Source organism: Misgurnus anguillicaudatus, chromosome 10, assembly GCF_027580225.2.
Source record: "Misgurnus anguillicaudatus chromosome 10, ASM2758022v2, whole genome shotgun sequence".
Lineage (NCBI taxonomy): Eukaryota > Metazoa > Chordata > Actinopteri > Cypriniformes > Cobitidae > Misgurnus > Misgurnus anguillicaudatus.
The window spans coordinates 35,085,437-35,100,099 of NC_073346.2; the positions used below are offsets into that span (position 1 = coordinate 35,085,437).

The 14,663-nt window shown below is 38.9% G+C and overlaps 1 protein-coding gene and 1 long non-coding RNA gene across 2 annotated transcripts in view; one reads left to right on the forward strand and one right to left on the reverse strand.

The window, feature by feature from the left end:
- Positions 1 to 14,663, forward strand: part of LOC129448625 (CD276 antigen-like) — a 53,192-nt gene that overhangs the window by 22,073 nt on the left and 16,456 nt on the right. The gene's annotated exons all lie outside the window — the stretch shown is intronic.
- LOC129421775 (uncharacterized) lies at positions 1,531 to 4,424 on the reverse strand. The gene is made up of 4 exons (XR_012371618.1): positions 4,266 to 4,424; positions 3,316 to 3,450; positions 3,027 to 3,110; positions 1,531 to 2,208 (listed from the first exon to the last, which is right to left on the reverse strand). It is a non-coding gene; the product is annotated as an uncharacterized lncRNA (long non-coding RNA).

Consider the following 14,663-nt stretch of genomic DNA (forward strand, 5'->3'; position numbering starts at 1 on the left):
CACGCACTCACCCACACAAACATCACAAAGACATAATATATTAGGATGATCCATTAATGCAATCCAAAGATGACACGTTTAACAATGTAAATTTACAACATATTTAGTGTATCTTTACATTCTGATTATCCGTTTTCTTTCATAAATCTGTTATTCTGTTTATTTTCAAATGTATATTACTCTCACAGTAGTCTCGCGTGGCCAGACCTTCAATACTGAAGCCAACAGTTTGTGGGCGTGACGTCTGAGGCTGAGACTACTCTCACAGTATCAAAAGAAACATGATCACTCAAAACAGCACGAGTTTTATGCGAATGTCATATGCTTACCAGTGCTTCACACTCCAGTCCAGTTGGTGGCGGTAAATGCACCATAAGTTGGTTTGCCATCCGCCATAAAAAGTCAATAGAAGAAGAAGAAGAAAACAGCACGAGCTGTTGTCAGTACCCGGTTGTCAGTACCATAGATATGTACACTAGATGTCGCCTTGGCTACGACAGTTCATTGGACCGAATGCGTCAAACAGAGCCGCCATCTTGAAATGGAAATCCCGCATCAGCGTCATTGTAGGCAATGGTGTAACGGAAATAAAATCACCATAAATCGTCATGAATGCGATTTTCTTCGTTTTCATTTGGTTCGTTTAAACAGTCAGACATGTATTTAGCATTAAGTCCAAAAAAATAATTAAAGTTTTAAAATTTTGAAAATCGACTTTTTCTAACTGTAATGCATAGTGCTAGTAGCCCTAACATCCATACGCAGCACAAAAGTCCGGCATCGTCCATGAATTCGAAGTACAGGCGGAGATAGCAGCTTTACCCAGATACTTCCTATGACAAGACCCCTGTTCTAAGATGGTGGCGGTTTTGACGCATGCTCAGAACCCCAAGGCGACATCTAGTGTATATGACAATGGTCAGTACCCGATCCGTGCCGCCTGTCCAATCTGTTTTGCGCATGCGCATAATTGCGTAGTAGAAAACGTCATCATTTCACTGTGCGATTGGTACCACGCATGCGTTGAAACACTTTACGGCCAAGCATAACAACTGGCAGCGTATTTTTGTAGGCTACACTTTTGTGTAGTTAATAAAGACTCTTTTTAAACATATTTAAATGAAGACTTTTTTTAAAGACATATTTAAATGAAGGCAATTATCCGAAACCGCATCCCAGCTAACATACAGCGGCTAATGGTTCATAATCGTTAAATCACTCTAACCAAAATGTCTTTCAACAGAATAATCAACAATATACAATAGCAACTACAAATGTATTGTTTTCAGTAAACAGAAAAAATATACAAATCCATTTACATTTCAGATGCATTTAACCAACGTGACTTTCAGTTTACACTTTTTTTCTGTACCCATGCAAAAGTTATCTATAATTTTTTTACCATAATTTGCAGTAAAACCACAGTTAAAATAAAATCAACCATGGTTTATTAATAAATAAAAAATAATCATGCTCTTACAACAGCATATAGAAGTGCATTTTAGTAACCACAAACTTTACCATGATTTAAAAAATATGGTTATCACAGTTTCACTCCAGCATTACTATAATGTTACTGTAGTAGAACCATGGTTACAAAACCTTGGTTTGAAATAAGATATGCAGTTTTACCATAATAAAACCAATGCATGTTTCAAGGTTACAAAAAATCCCTTAATCAGTCTGAGGTAACAGTGACTCACTGAGGAGAATGTTCTGGAAACAAAACAATATTAATTTCACAATAGCTCTAAGTTAATACAAGTCATGTGTTTAAAGTCCTGTTCAGTTAAAAGACAATTATTATTATAGGGTAAGTTGGCAGAATTTCAACCCACTTTGTGTTGTTACAATGTCTGTAATTTGAAAATGAACCATTTGGATGATGCAAAACATCATTTTGGCAAAGAATTGTGGATAAAAAAATGGGAATAAATCAGCACAATTAACTCAAGAATAAAGAGGAAACATTTTCTGTTCAAATGTTAGCATCTATTGTATTTGTAACAATATAAAGTGGGTTAAAAATCGGCAAACTTGCGCTTTGGGGCAGTAATTACAATATTATATTTGGCAATTTTGTATGTCCATCTATTGTTGCCATCGTCTTAAGCCTCTGTGAGTGTTGGCATCATCTGAAGTCTTCACAAATGAAGCTGGATCCAAAAAGGAGCTTCCGTAACCTCTAGTAATTTTAGGATGTGTATCCTGATGGGGAAAAAAAACAGGAAAGGAAAATTAGAAGGATGAGGATTACTGTGGTTCATATTATTTCAAGCAAAAGCTTATGTGCACTTCTTATTTCATCACTGGAGAACAAGGTCATAAGATGTGTATGTGAATGCTTGGCTTAGAAGAGGTGTTTTTTTTAATTAAGACTGGTAGAGTTTAGGAGTAAACTCTTAACTGTTTTTGTTAAAAAACTGTTTAACTGTTTTTGTTAAAGTGCAACTATGGTCTGATTCACTTTTTTGCATTTCCTTTGGTGTGTAAGTGTGTATTAGTAAATGTTAACGATATGCTAAAGGTATAAACCGCAAAGTAAACGATGACACAAGTTATTGCCTCCAATGTAAATATCTTTTATTGGACTACAAACACACGGATTGTAGGCAACAGTTTACTTCCTTGGATTGGTGATGTAGCCAAGACCGACATTATCATAATTCTTCCCACTTTGGCCTGTAAGTTGACTCCTGTTAGCATTGCGAGCAATTTTTTTTAAACATGGTAAGGAGCGTCACAATGTACAGATTAGCTGGTCAATTAGGGACACAGAGCTTTTTAAATCAATGAGTTCTGTACAAAATCAATGCGTTTGAGGAAGGAGGGAAATCTAAACCTACAAAAATGTACGGTATGTGGAAAATATATATTTTTTTACTAGAAACCATGCAAACACATTGTATTATACCAAATACACAAGATAACGTTGTTTTTTAGCAATGAAATGGGTGCATTTTAAATAAATAAACCACAACCTTAAACCTTTGAACAGCAATGTATTAGTTTGAGGTTCTACTTACTAGTCATAGGATTCATAGCACCTTAGAGAAGTTTTCTGACAGGTCTGCTTTAACTATGCTGCATAGCCATCAGCATGGACAAACCTACAAACATAACATTTAATTTGTCACAAAGCAAACAATAGTATGCAGTGCGAGATTCATTAAATGGAAACAACCAAGAGCAGATGTAAAACACTGAAAAGAAAATAATAGTATACAAAAGATGATTGTCTGAAAAATAGATGATTTATTAATTTATTGATTTATTGGTCTGTCTGTCTGTCCAATGTTATCTCAACTAACTTACCATCTACAACGAAGTGGTTGGCCACCCGCATGACTCTCTTCCAGTCAACCGCGACATCGACATCCCACTTAGTAGGTACTGCCGAAGGGCAGCATGAAATAACTACTGGTCCATGTTGGTCCTTTATACGAATGACTAAAAAAAAAAAAGATATCTTCACTCACCATATGCTGCTACAATGTTAACACACAGATACAATGATGAAAGACTAAATCAAATTAAATAAACTTTATTTATATTGCACATTTTTAATGTGACATGCACAGACAATGAACGGGATTAAAACAAAGATGACATGACGAAACAATAAACATAAATAAGATAAACAGATAGAGATTAAAATACACCCCTACTGGAAAATCCAGCTAAAACCAGCATAAGCTTTAAGGTGGCAGTAGCTGGTTTAAGCTTGTCCTCCCAGCCTGGCAAAGCTGGTGGGTCAGCTGTCTTCCAGCCTGACCAGCTTAAACCAGCAAAAAACAGCTACCAGCTTATGCTGGTTTTAGCTGGATTTTCAGTAGGGAAACCAAACACTTGAAATTATGAAATGTAGTGGAGTAAAAATTATGATAATATGCTTTGGAATGTATGTTTTCCAAAGTAAAACACTGATAAAATACGAATACTTAAACATTTACTTTTTTGTCGAAAGTAAAATACTTAAGTAGTTTCCACCTCTGGTATCAACAAGGATTGTGGTTTACATGTCACACGAATCTAGTCAGGGCCAATATACACCATCAAATAAATGTTAGTTTAAACACTAAAAGTTTTTAGGTAACCGGACACACTGCATGTCATTGTAAGCCTAACCAGCCAGCTAGTCTAGCTAACTACTACATGATAATATGAAATACTGTATATTATGTCTTAGTGACCTTGTTGTTTATGCATAAAGCCGCCTGTGTATCTGCATTAAAAACTTTTGAAAGAACATTTCCGTCACTTACCTTAGCCTCCATATGTTCGCCGGTGTTCTTATATGACGCATTTCTTCACTATTTTTAAACTCCGGTTGTCGCGCATGCGTAGAACAGATCAGGTAGGGTCGTAAACTGTCGTAAAACAAGTTGAGCTTCTGCGCATGCGCACAATTGTGCGCATGCGCAAAACAGATTAGACAGGCGGCACGGATCGGGTACTGACAGCTGTGCTTGAAAAAGAAACCGCAAACGCGGAAGCGGTCGCGTCTTTTAAGGTGGAACGAAAAGCGTAAACAAGAAGCTGCGAATAAGAAGCTAGATTCAGCCTCGTCGTAACTCAATTGAGTGGGCGATTTGTTAGTTTACGTCTGTTTATAAAGTTTAAAAATCATTGTTTTTTTCTAAAAAAGCGTTGCGAATTGATCTTAGACGATGTGAGAAACAGTTAGAACTATCGGGGCTTCGGGCCCACAAGAACCTCACCTGTTGACTGGAAAACTGTTGCCTGTGCATTAACGTATACCGTTTACATGGGTAACTTGTTTACTTCAAAGTAAGGTAAGGATCATTAAATATTGATTTTAAATATTTTATTTGCTTATTTTTTAACGAATACACACCTTCCGCGAGGAAACCCCATTTACTTTCAGTTTTAAGATAAGACAAGACAACCCAAGGCGTATAATGTCACAAACACACTATTTAGTTTAATCATTTGTAATTGTAAATATAATGATATTGAAGACATAAGGCCTGTTTTAGATGCGGATTGCCTCGCCTAAAATGTAGATGAGAGCAGACGGTGGCGGAAGGCGGAGGAGTGAAAAAATAGCTTTAAAGTCGGCCACTTTACCAATGTCGCAGTCTAGTCCAACACAAACGTCAGCAGAGGCAGAGATCGCGTATTTTATCGCAGATGAAATAGATACAATTGAAATACTAATAAATGCATTTACATGAAGATGTTTATAAGGAGAATCAACGACGGTGAACTGTTCATTACTGAAAAGGCTAACGTTACTTAGTAAATGTTGATGTATAAATCTAAGTCTAGTGGTAAATTATTTTCTGTTGTGTGAAATATAAACAGCTCAAAGTTCTAATTCTAAACCAATAAAAAAGTTTTAATTAAAAATATTAATAAGCCAATAACAAGTTAAAAAAAATCCTAGGAAGTATTTTATTGACGTCACGTTTCCACGTGACCAGACCAGAACTCGACCTGTTGAGTGGCAAACGTTCAACAAAATGGCTGGTTCTCATAACGGCTGCTGCGAAAATGCCAGTAAAACTGACAATTTTCAGCTTAAATTGAATTTAGTTGGACTTGATAGCAGAGGTGGACAATACTTGGTTACATTAGTTACATTTTCCAAGCATCTGTGCTTTATTAGGGTGTTTGTATTGGGAAAAACATTATTTTACTACATAAAGCATAGAATCATACTGTGTATTCTTTAATATTGCATATAAAAATTTATTTAATAACTAATTACATTTAAATTGTGTACTTTTACTTGAGTAAAAGTACGTTAATGTACTTAAATATTAAATGTAAAACAAAAACGTATTATTTATGAAATGTAATAGAGTAAAAATCATGATAATATGCTTTGTAACGTATGTTTTCCAAAGAAAAACACGGATAAAATACAAATACTTGAAAAAATACGTTTAAGTAGAAAGGAAAACCTTTGCTTGATACTGACCCTAGCAACTTGTCAACCCACATGTGGAATGAATGATCAATTTACTTCTCCTTTCGGTGTTTTTTGGCAGTCTGTAAAACGATAGCTCCAAATTCTTGTAAAAGACATAAAGTATATTATAAAAACACTTTTATTATTCTTTTACATATCCATGCATACATTTAGAAGAATATTACATTTAAATATGAAGTAGATTGTCTTCCCTTCTTGTCTAGCAATGTGTGTTTATAATAAAACTAAAATAAACGTTTGTCTTTATAAAAGTTCTGTTGCATTTCAAGTTTTTAAGTTGGCTTTTTTGGTTGGAGAGCTTCAGAAAAGGTCATGTGATTTCCGGTAAGGGAACATAGTGGGTGCATCCCAATTCGAGGTGCCAATATTGCAGCAATAATATTAATTCATTAAAACATCATTTATAATAGTTAAACTATTATATTATAAAACTGTTATTAATAAAAAATATACACTTATTCAACTACAGTTTTGAATGTTTATTTCAAAATACCCAAGGCGCTCATTGAATCTTGGGATAGCCAAGGCTGTGAAAGATACATCTATGGATCCTTGGTTTTAGGGAAAAAAAGGCCACATTAAGAGGCTTGCATGTGAAGGAGCCATCGAATTGGGACAGCCTTTGTCGCAGCCCCTGAATTGGGATGCACCCATGGACTGTCGATGCTCACTGGTTTTTGCGTTGCATTGTGGGATTGCTAGTGTTGTATTCAAGACCACCTAAACCGAGACCAAGTCATGACCAAGACAAAGACAGGCCGAGACCGAGACAAGACCAAGACTTTAAAGGGTCGAGACCAAGACCATTGCAAGTCAGAGTCCTGCAACGGGTCGGGTACCCACGGGTACCCGCATAAAAGTGTCTCAAACGGGTGGATTGTGACATTCCTAAAATTCACGGGCGGGGCCGCGGGCGGATAATTAACTCCGCGCGGGCGGGTAGTAGTGCAAATGAAAATATGTGCAAAATTTGTATGTCTAAGGATGTGCACACCAAACTTTGAAACACGACTGTTTTTTCAGCCAAGCGCTTTTTAACTGTGATACTTAAGCTGTGAGCCACTTGGTTGTTGTGATACTTGTCCCGCCCTTTCTCCACTGTGATTGGACGGCCGTGTGACAACTGACAACTGACATTGACGAGCGGAGCATTTCCCAAACTCTCTTTCAACTCTCGAGGCTCAGCGCCAAGCGCGGAAACACCGCCGAGGGCGGAAACACCGCTGACCGCCGGCTTATTTGAAAAACGGCCGCGGGGGTAAAAGCTTTGGTGTGCACGCCCTAATTACCATTACACGCGGAACATATTACATTTGACCCATCACGTCACCACCACTACAACAGTGCGCGACCAGTTTGTTGATTCTTCTCGTAGCCTAGTTGGAGCGAGCGTTGCAGGACTCTGGCATAAAGTTTTGCTGTTGATAGCCGGAAGCTGAACGTCTTCTCTTAGAAAGCATTTCGAGACGAGGCTTAGGAGCACAGCAGGGGTTGTGTAGGTAGGTTGCTCTTTTTCTTGTTTTTTTATTAATATGTCTATTTCTGTATGGTTATCAGGTTCCATTTGTGCCGATAGGCTACTTAAATGGCACAAAAAAGAGCGCACTTTAGCCTGTTTCATTATCCTATTCATGACGCTGTTGTGATGTTGAGAGAGGTACGAGATAAAAAATAAAGCACTTTAATTGGAATGATTTTAGCGTGTGTGATTTATGCGGGTACGGGTCGGGCAATGGGCCAAATATTAACGGGTCCGGGCGGGTGCGGATTTAATTTTGATATTATCACGGGTGACGGGTCGGATCTGGTGCTGAACTTTGCGGGTACGGACGGACACGGGTCTCCAAAAATGGACCCGTGCAGGACTCTGTTGCAAGTCACTGCATTAAAACACTTATAAAATGTGGAATATGCATAGAGGTCTACACGGAAGACCCGAGACCCGGGACCTGACCCGGGACCCGTACGGGTTCGGGTCTATATTTTAAATGATCAGCCGGGTCCGGGTCGGGTCTCAATCTATTACTTCGGGTCCGGGTCTGTTTAACATTGTGGGTAATACCCGAGGTCGATCGGACTCGGAGAACACACACTCACATTTAAATAAAATATTTCTCCAGCAACAAAAGCTTAGATGAACTGTCGCATACATTTTTTCTATGACGCTAAAGTTGCGTTAAAAAGTTTATATTTGGTTGCTCCAACCAGGCAGCTAACGCGCATGCGCTCTTGTAATGTTTATCTGGCTACCAGTCAGGAGTTTCTGCAGTGAGACGCAATGACTTTACCTTTGACAATTGGCTATTTTATTTAGAAGGCGGGACCTATTCCGCCGTACCGCGCATTTTGCACTGACGTGACTTCTATAATTTTTATAATAATATTATAAATTGACCGTCTTGCTGTTATATCTAAAGTTTTCGCGACTCTGCTCAAAGAGCACAGAGATGATAGCAAAGTAAAGCTAACGAAAGCAGCTATGACACTGAACGAGCAATCGTTATTATAATCCAAATAGGCAAACATTATTAAGCAAGTTGACAAAGTGGACTTTTAAAGCTGGAATAAGCATTAAACATTTCAATCGTCAAGAGAGGAATAACATGGATGGAACTTTCTTGGAAATAAGGATTGTGCATCACACACAGTCAGGTACAAGGAGGGAGAAGATTAACTTCTAACGTTATGGGTAAGACAAAAAGTTTAATTTTCGCTACTTGTTTATTGACTTATTAATAACATTTAGCTAAAGAATATATGCCGGTCGGGTCTGTGTCTTCCCGGACGGGTTCGGTTCCAGCTTTTAAATAATAGACGGGTCCGCGTCGGATCCGGGTCCAGCTTTTAAATAATAGACGGGTCCGGGTCGGTTCCGGGTCCAGCTTTCAAAACAACAGACGGGTCCGGATCGGTTCAGTGTAGCACATTTCCGGGTCTGATCGGGTTCGGGTAGGAATTTTTGGACCCGTGTAGACCTCTAATATGCATATGATTAGGCACTTCTTGTCTGTGCGTGCGTGCGTGCGTGCGTGCGTGCGCGTGTGCGTGTGTGTGTGTATGCCATCAGAGAAGTTGATAAAATAATCAAAGGCATTGCAGATATGTGGGAATTTATCTTTGTCTATAAGCAAATAAAAGTGAACAAACACTAAAGAGCTGAAATAAACTTATCCATTTATTCTGAACTGTCTTTCCATGGCGTGCCATCCACTTAACACAATGCAAGTGTTTTTAGTAATAAAATTAGAAAAATTGTCATTGGGAGAAACTTAAACAATGCCAACATCATATGCCAAACCTGAATAAACTGCATAAAATTAATGATAAAAATACATTTGTGATGTGCCATCAGTTGTGGTCTTGACCGGTCTTGAAATAAAATTCTGAGTCCTCTTTGTCTGAGACCAAGACAAGACTGAGTAAAAATTCGGTCGATTCCAAGATGAGACCAAGACCTTAAAATAGTGGTATTGAGACCGAGACCGGTCTCGAGAACAACAACACTAGGGATTGCGTTGCAATTTTTAGGTCCCAAACGTTCCAGTGCACTGGAAGATTTTGCGTTTGATGCACCCCTTAAAATGTCCAACTTCCTGATCAGTGCCCTGGTAACTAAACAAGGGAGCTGATTGAGACATAGCCAAGGTCTTCATAAACACTAGAAAATCACAGGTGGGTAAGTTTGATTAGGGTTGGAGCTAAACTCTGCAAGGCTCTGGACCTTTAACTGTAGGTTCACACCAGCCGCGGAAGAGGCGGCAAAAACGCGCGTAGTTGGACGCTTGAACATTTGAGTTCACTCGCTTCATTCTCGCGTGAAAGCCGTGGGTGAAATTCTAGTCATTCGAGAAATTCACGCGGAAATCCGCATCAAGGGAGGGGCTTCTGCGACTCCGCGGAGACTACACCACTCCGCTCGCTTCCTGTAATCATGTCACTACTACAGCAAGCTCCTGATTGGTTAACGCGGCGCGGAATTCCGCCAAAGTTCAGATTTTTGAACTTGCGCGTTTCCCGCGGCAACGCTCAATTCCTGCGGAACGCCCCGCGCCTTCCGCGCCATCCGCGCCGCGGCTACCGCGTGTACCGCGCCACAGGATGCCTAATCGCGTGTTTGCATTGACTTAACATGTAAATCATCCGCGCTTGCCGCCTCTTCCGCGGCTGATGTGAATGCCGCATTAACATGTAAATCATCCGCGCTTGCCACCTCTTCCGCGGCTGATGTGAATGCAGCATTAGGGTAACTGTGGGTTCACACCAACCGCGGAAGAGGCGGCAAAATCGCGTGTTTGCATTGACTTAACATGTAATTCATCCGCGCTTGCCGCCTCTTCCGCGGCTGGTGTGAATGCACAGTAAGATTTGAGGAACCCTGCCTGGTATATGGTCACAGCAGCCACAACTACCAGAGGAAGATCAATATAATACTCCCAGGAGGTTCACAAGATTAAAATATGCATGGGTTATGTTAGGGCTGGACAATAATTCAATATTGATATATGTCGCGGTATAACCATGAGCGCCGCATTCCGTAAAACGTAATGCCTGATCGGATTTAAATCGTTCGTCTGTGCCTCGCGTCAAATCATATCATTGTTATTATGCAATCACTGAATCAGCTGTTTGCTCAGAGAAGAGCTGTCACTCAGAATACGAGAAGGAGGTGTGGGGTTAGTTCTAGGGGTGGCACGGTTCACAAAACCCTCGGTTCGGTTCGTATCACGGTTCTATGGTCACGGTTCTCGGTTCAGTACGGTTCTTGTTGTTATTTTCTAACATTGTTAATTTTTAAGCCTCCAGAAATGTATTATCTTATTAATGTATTAATTATCCATAATTTAGGATACAGTATTAAAAAAGTTATATCATGTAATCACGCACAAACTGAATTTGACTTTAAGCACATTATTGGGACCATCTCTGAGAAAAGCCAGGTGAGATTTTGATACAGCAAGAGGGAAGACATTGATGATTTCAACATGCTTTTCATTTATTTGGCAAAAAAGAGAATGTGTATTGCCATCTACATGAACTTATGTGCCTTTTTAGCACACAAAGATAACTTGCATTTATCAAAATGCCTACTTCAGTGTAGCTCTAAGATTTATTACTGAGAGGCTGCTTAAATACTGCAGAGAGTATATGTGGATGAGAGAGAAACATAACGTTTATACCTGTTATATTTAAATAGGTCTCTTTTGTCCACTTTTGACTACTTCTGTCCTGATTACTTTAAGGGGCAGTTTGTGAAATAAGATCGCGCAACTTTCACACGCTAGCAAAATGAAACTACGCGGAAATCAGCCACTTTCGTTTTATCAATGAAAGGCTAAAAATAGCGCTGAATACGAAAAGACGTAAAACAGTGTTCATTACCTCAGATTAGATAAATGGGCGGAGAGAAGGCTGTCGCGTGTGGTTATCTATTGTTTTATTTCCGCTGTCACCATAGGTAACATGAAATAAAAAATGTTTCCACACACCAAACTTATACGACACTGGCGCATCCTCCAACTCCGGGCAGACTTCCATTTCTCTCCCTCTTGCCATTTCTACACGTAACATGACCGGCAGCACTCTCCACACCAGTCACCTCTTCTTTCGCGCTATTCGCGAAAGGGGAACACGCTATCTGGGGTCACATACAGGGCATGAGGCTACATTGCGCATGCCATGAACCGTTGAACCGTACGGCACACACGCGCTCCGAACCGAGACAAGCGAACCGAACGGTTCGGATTTTTTTCATGAACCGTGCCACCCCTAGTTAGTTCGCGTCAAGGCACAGCTTCCAATGACGACACCATATAGGGAGGGAGAAAAGAAGATGTAATGCAACACAAAATGAACTTCGGATGAGAAAAATCAGGTTCACGTGTTAATAAGGGGGAAAGAAACGTGCAATAGATAAAAGTATGTAGGCAGCTATTGGTCTCGTTATGAGTATTTGTGATGTTGTATGCTAGTATCTAATATATGATTATGTAGCTTGCTATGTAATTACAAATAGAGCTTTGATATAAATGTTTCTGTCCAACTATCTTATGTATCATTAAATAGCCTACTACCATTCAAAAGTTTTAGGGTCACTTTCACTTAGGCTATTTAATAATTGTTTTCTACATATTACTATAATAGTAAATTGATCAAAACTATGGAACTATGAAAGTTAATACTGTGACTGAAGAATTTGTGATTAAAATGATCCATTAGTTAGAGACCCCTGCATCACAGCATTTATAACTGACTGACATTCAGATGAACCTTATTAATATTAAAGGTGAGCCCTAAAGTCTGATTATTTGTCAGTGAGTTTACATTTAATTTTGTATGAAGGCTAAATACAAATAAAAAATGAAAATCAATTTATTTATACCATTTTTATTTTTGTAAATATATAGTTTTACAGGAGGAGGCTTCATTGACATGGTAAATTGATTTGTTTAGAAGTTTGTATACATATATACCGTTATCGGATTTATATCGTATCGACCGAAATTTAGAAGTACACTGTCGATAAAAAATTTGACCATATCGTCCAGCCCTAGGTTAAATTGTGCTGTTGGCTGTAACAGTCTTAGAGAAACCCTGAATTACAATTTGATTCTATTCCAAAGGAGTTCGATTGGCAAAATAAAGGATTGGCTTTAATCAGAATTTAAACAACTAAATTTATAGTAAAAACATCTCAAATAATTAAACAATCAAGTAAACAGTAAGTCATAAAATAGAACAAAGAAACAAATGAAAAACAGACAAATAAATTAACATCAAGTTGCAGATTGTTTTTTGATTGCATCAAGTCTATCAAGCTATCAAGTCATGCATGGATTTATACGTTCTAAACCACTTTTCCCCTAATCTGTTTACTTTACTAGAAATAACTTTCTATTTTTATATACATTTTCGCCAATGGACATTTTGACTCAATTATGAGGTTATGTGGCCGTCAAGTGGAAGTTCTGCCTAGAACGCGGCATTATTAGTACAGAAGCATAATGAACTTAAGCGGAAGTACGATGTCTGACATAGTTAGGCTAAATGGTTTAATAATGCGTACTCAGAAGATGTGATTCACTTTAAACTGTGGGGTGCAGGGCTATTAGTGTGCTAGAGAGATGGGCTGTTTATTTGCTTTTGTAAATTAAAGCCAGAAATGTTCACCAAAGTTGTCTACACTACAAATAATGACAGATATTATAGTTTATTTATTTTATAAAACCTTTTTAATTTCTATTTAAAGGACAAGCTCGGTATTTTACACTTAAAGCCCTGTTTTCAGATTGTTTATGATGAAATAGAACGGTTTTGACTGAAATTTGGACATATGAGGCTGCCCCGAGAAGTTTGGGGTGTTTGTGTTTCACCTCCCATTTTTACAATGGGTTTAATGGTACAATCTGGAACAACTGGAACAATCCTTCCTAAAATGCATTAAACTTTCGTTTACAAAGACGTGAAACTCACCGAGTGGTCAGGGGTGTTCACTTGTATGCTCACACAAAAATCGCTGCAAAAGACGCATTCCAACAGGTTTTATCGTAGTTTTTGCCAACTCCATTGACATGTATTAGGTGTGCTGTGAGGTACGGTATTACTCAGCGCCGGGAACTGTTTCTATTCTTGCAATTGGCAAAGGCGGATTAGCGCCACCACCCGGGCTGGAGTGTTTATAATTCAAGCTCTCAGCGGAAGAATATACGGGTTTGAGGCGTTTGGAAAAATAGGTCCACAAGTTAACAACAAATGCTAAAACACCTGTTGGAAAGCATCTTTTGCAGCGATTTTTGTGTGAGCATATCAGTGAACACCCCTGACCACTCGGTGAGTTTCACGACTTTATAAACGAAAGTTTAATGCATTTTAGGAAGGATTGTTCCAGTGGACCATTAAACCCATTGTAGAGGTATGAGGTGAGAAACAAATACGCGAAAATTCTCAGGGCATATGTCGAAATTTCAGTCAAAACCGTTCTATTTCACCATAATCAATCTGAAAACAGGGCTTTAAGTGTAAAATACCGAACATGTCCTTTAAAGCGTCATGAAACCCCCCTGTTTCAGCTCCAGTCTACCTTACTGTCATTTTAAAAAATGCGACTTAAATGGACGTGGATGCTGTGAGAAGAACAGCGATGAGTGGGTTGGGCAACTGATATAAGCTAAGATTTACCAAGATTAGCAGTATTACAGAAATGATTAAACAAATATAATATTTCATTTAAAAAAGGTAAAGTAAAACTGTTATAGTTGAAATAATAGTGTGCTTGAAGATAATGAAAAGTCCTCACGACATGGTACCTCAGAACCTGTATAAGACTGTATAAAAAGATGGACGTAGTGTCTGTGACGTCACCCACAGGTTTCTGAATATCGTTTTTGAAGCTTAAAGTAAGCGGTGCCTGCCGTTGCCATCTTGGCCGCGCATCACTCGCGCATATGTGAAAATGGGTAAAGAGGCGGGACGTGGGTGAAGCTGAGGTGACTGGTTGCTGAAACCACGCCCGGCTAGCTCGACTCTAGTGACGGCAGTGGCTGTTCAAGCTTCACTCAAGTGGCCACAGCCTTAATTATGCTAAACTTTAAGGCATAATATAATTTAATTGAAACGGATGAGTTACAAAAAAATTCACCCCCCTTACAGTTATCATAAAGGTCATAGTTAGCTATACAGACCAAAAACACTTTTTGTACCAGGCTGT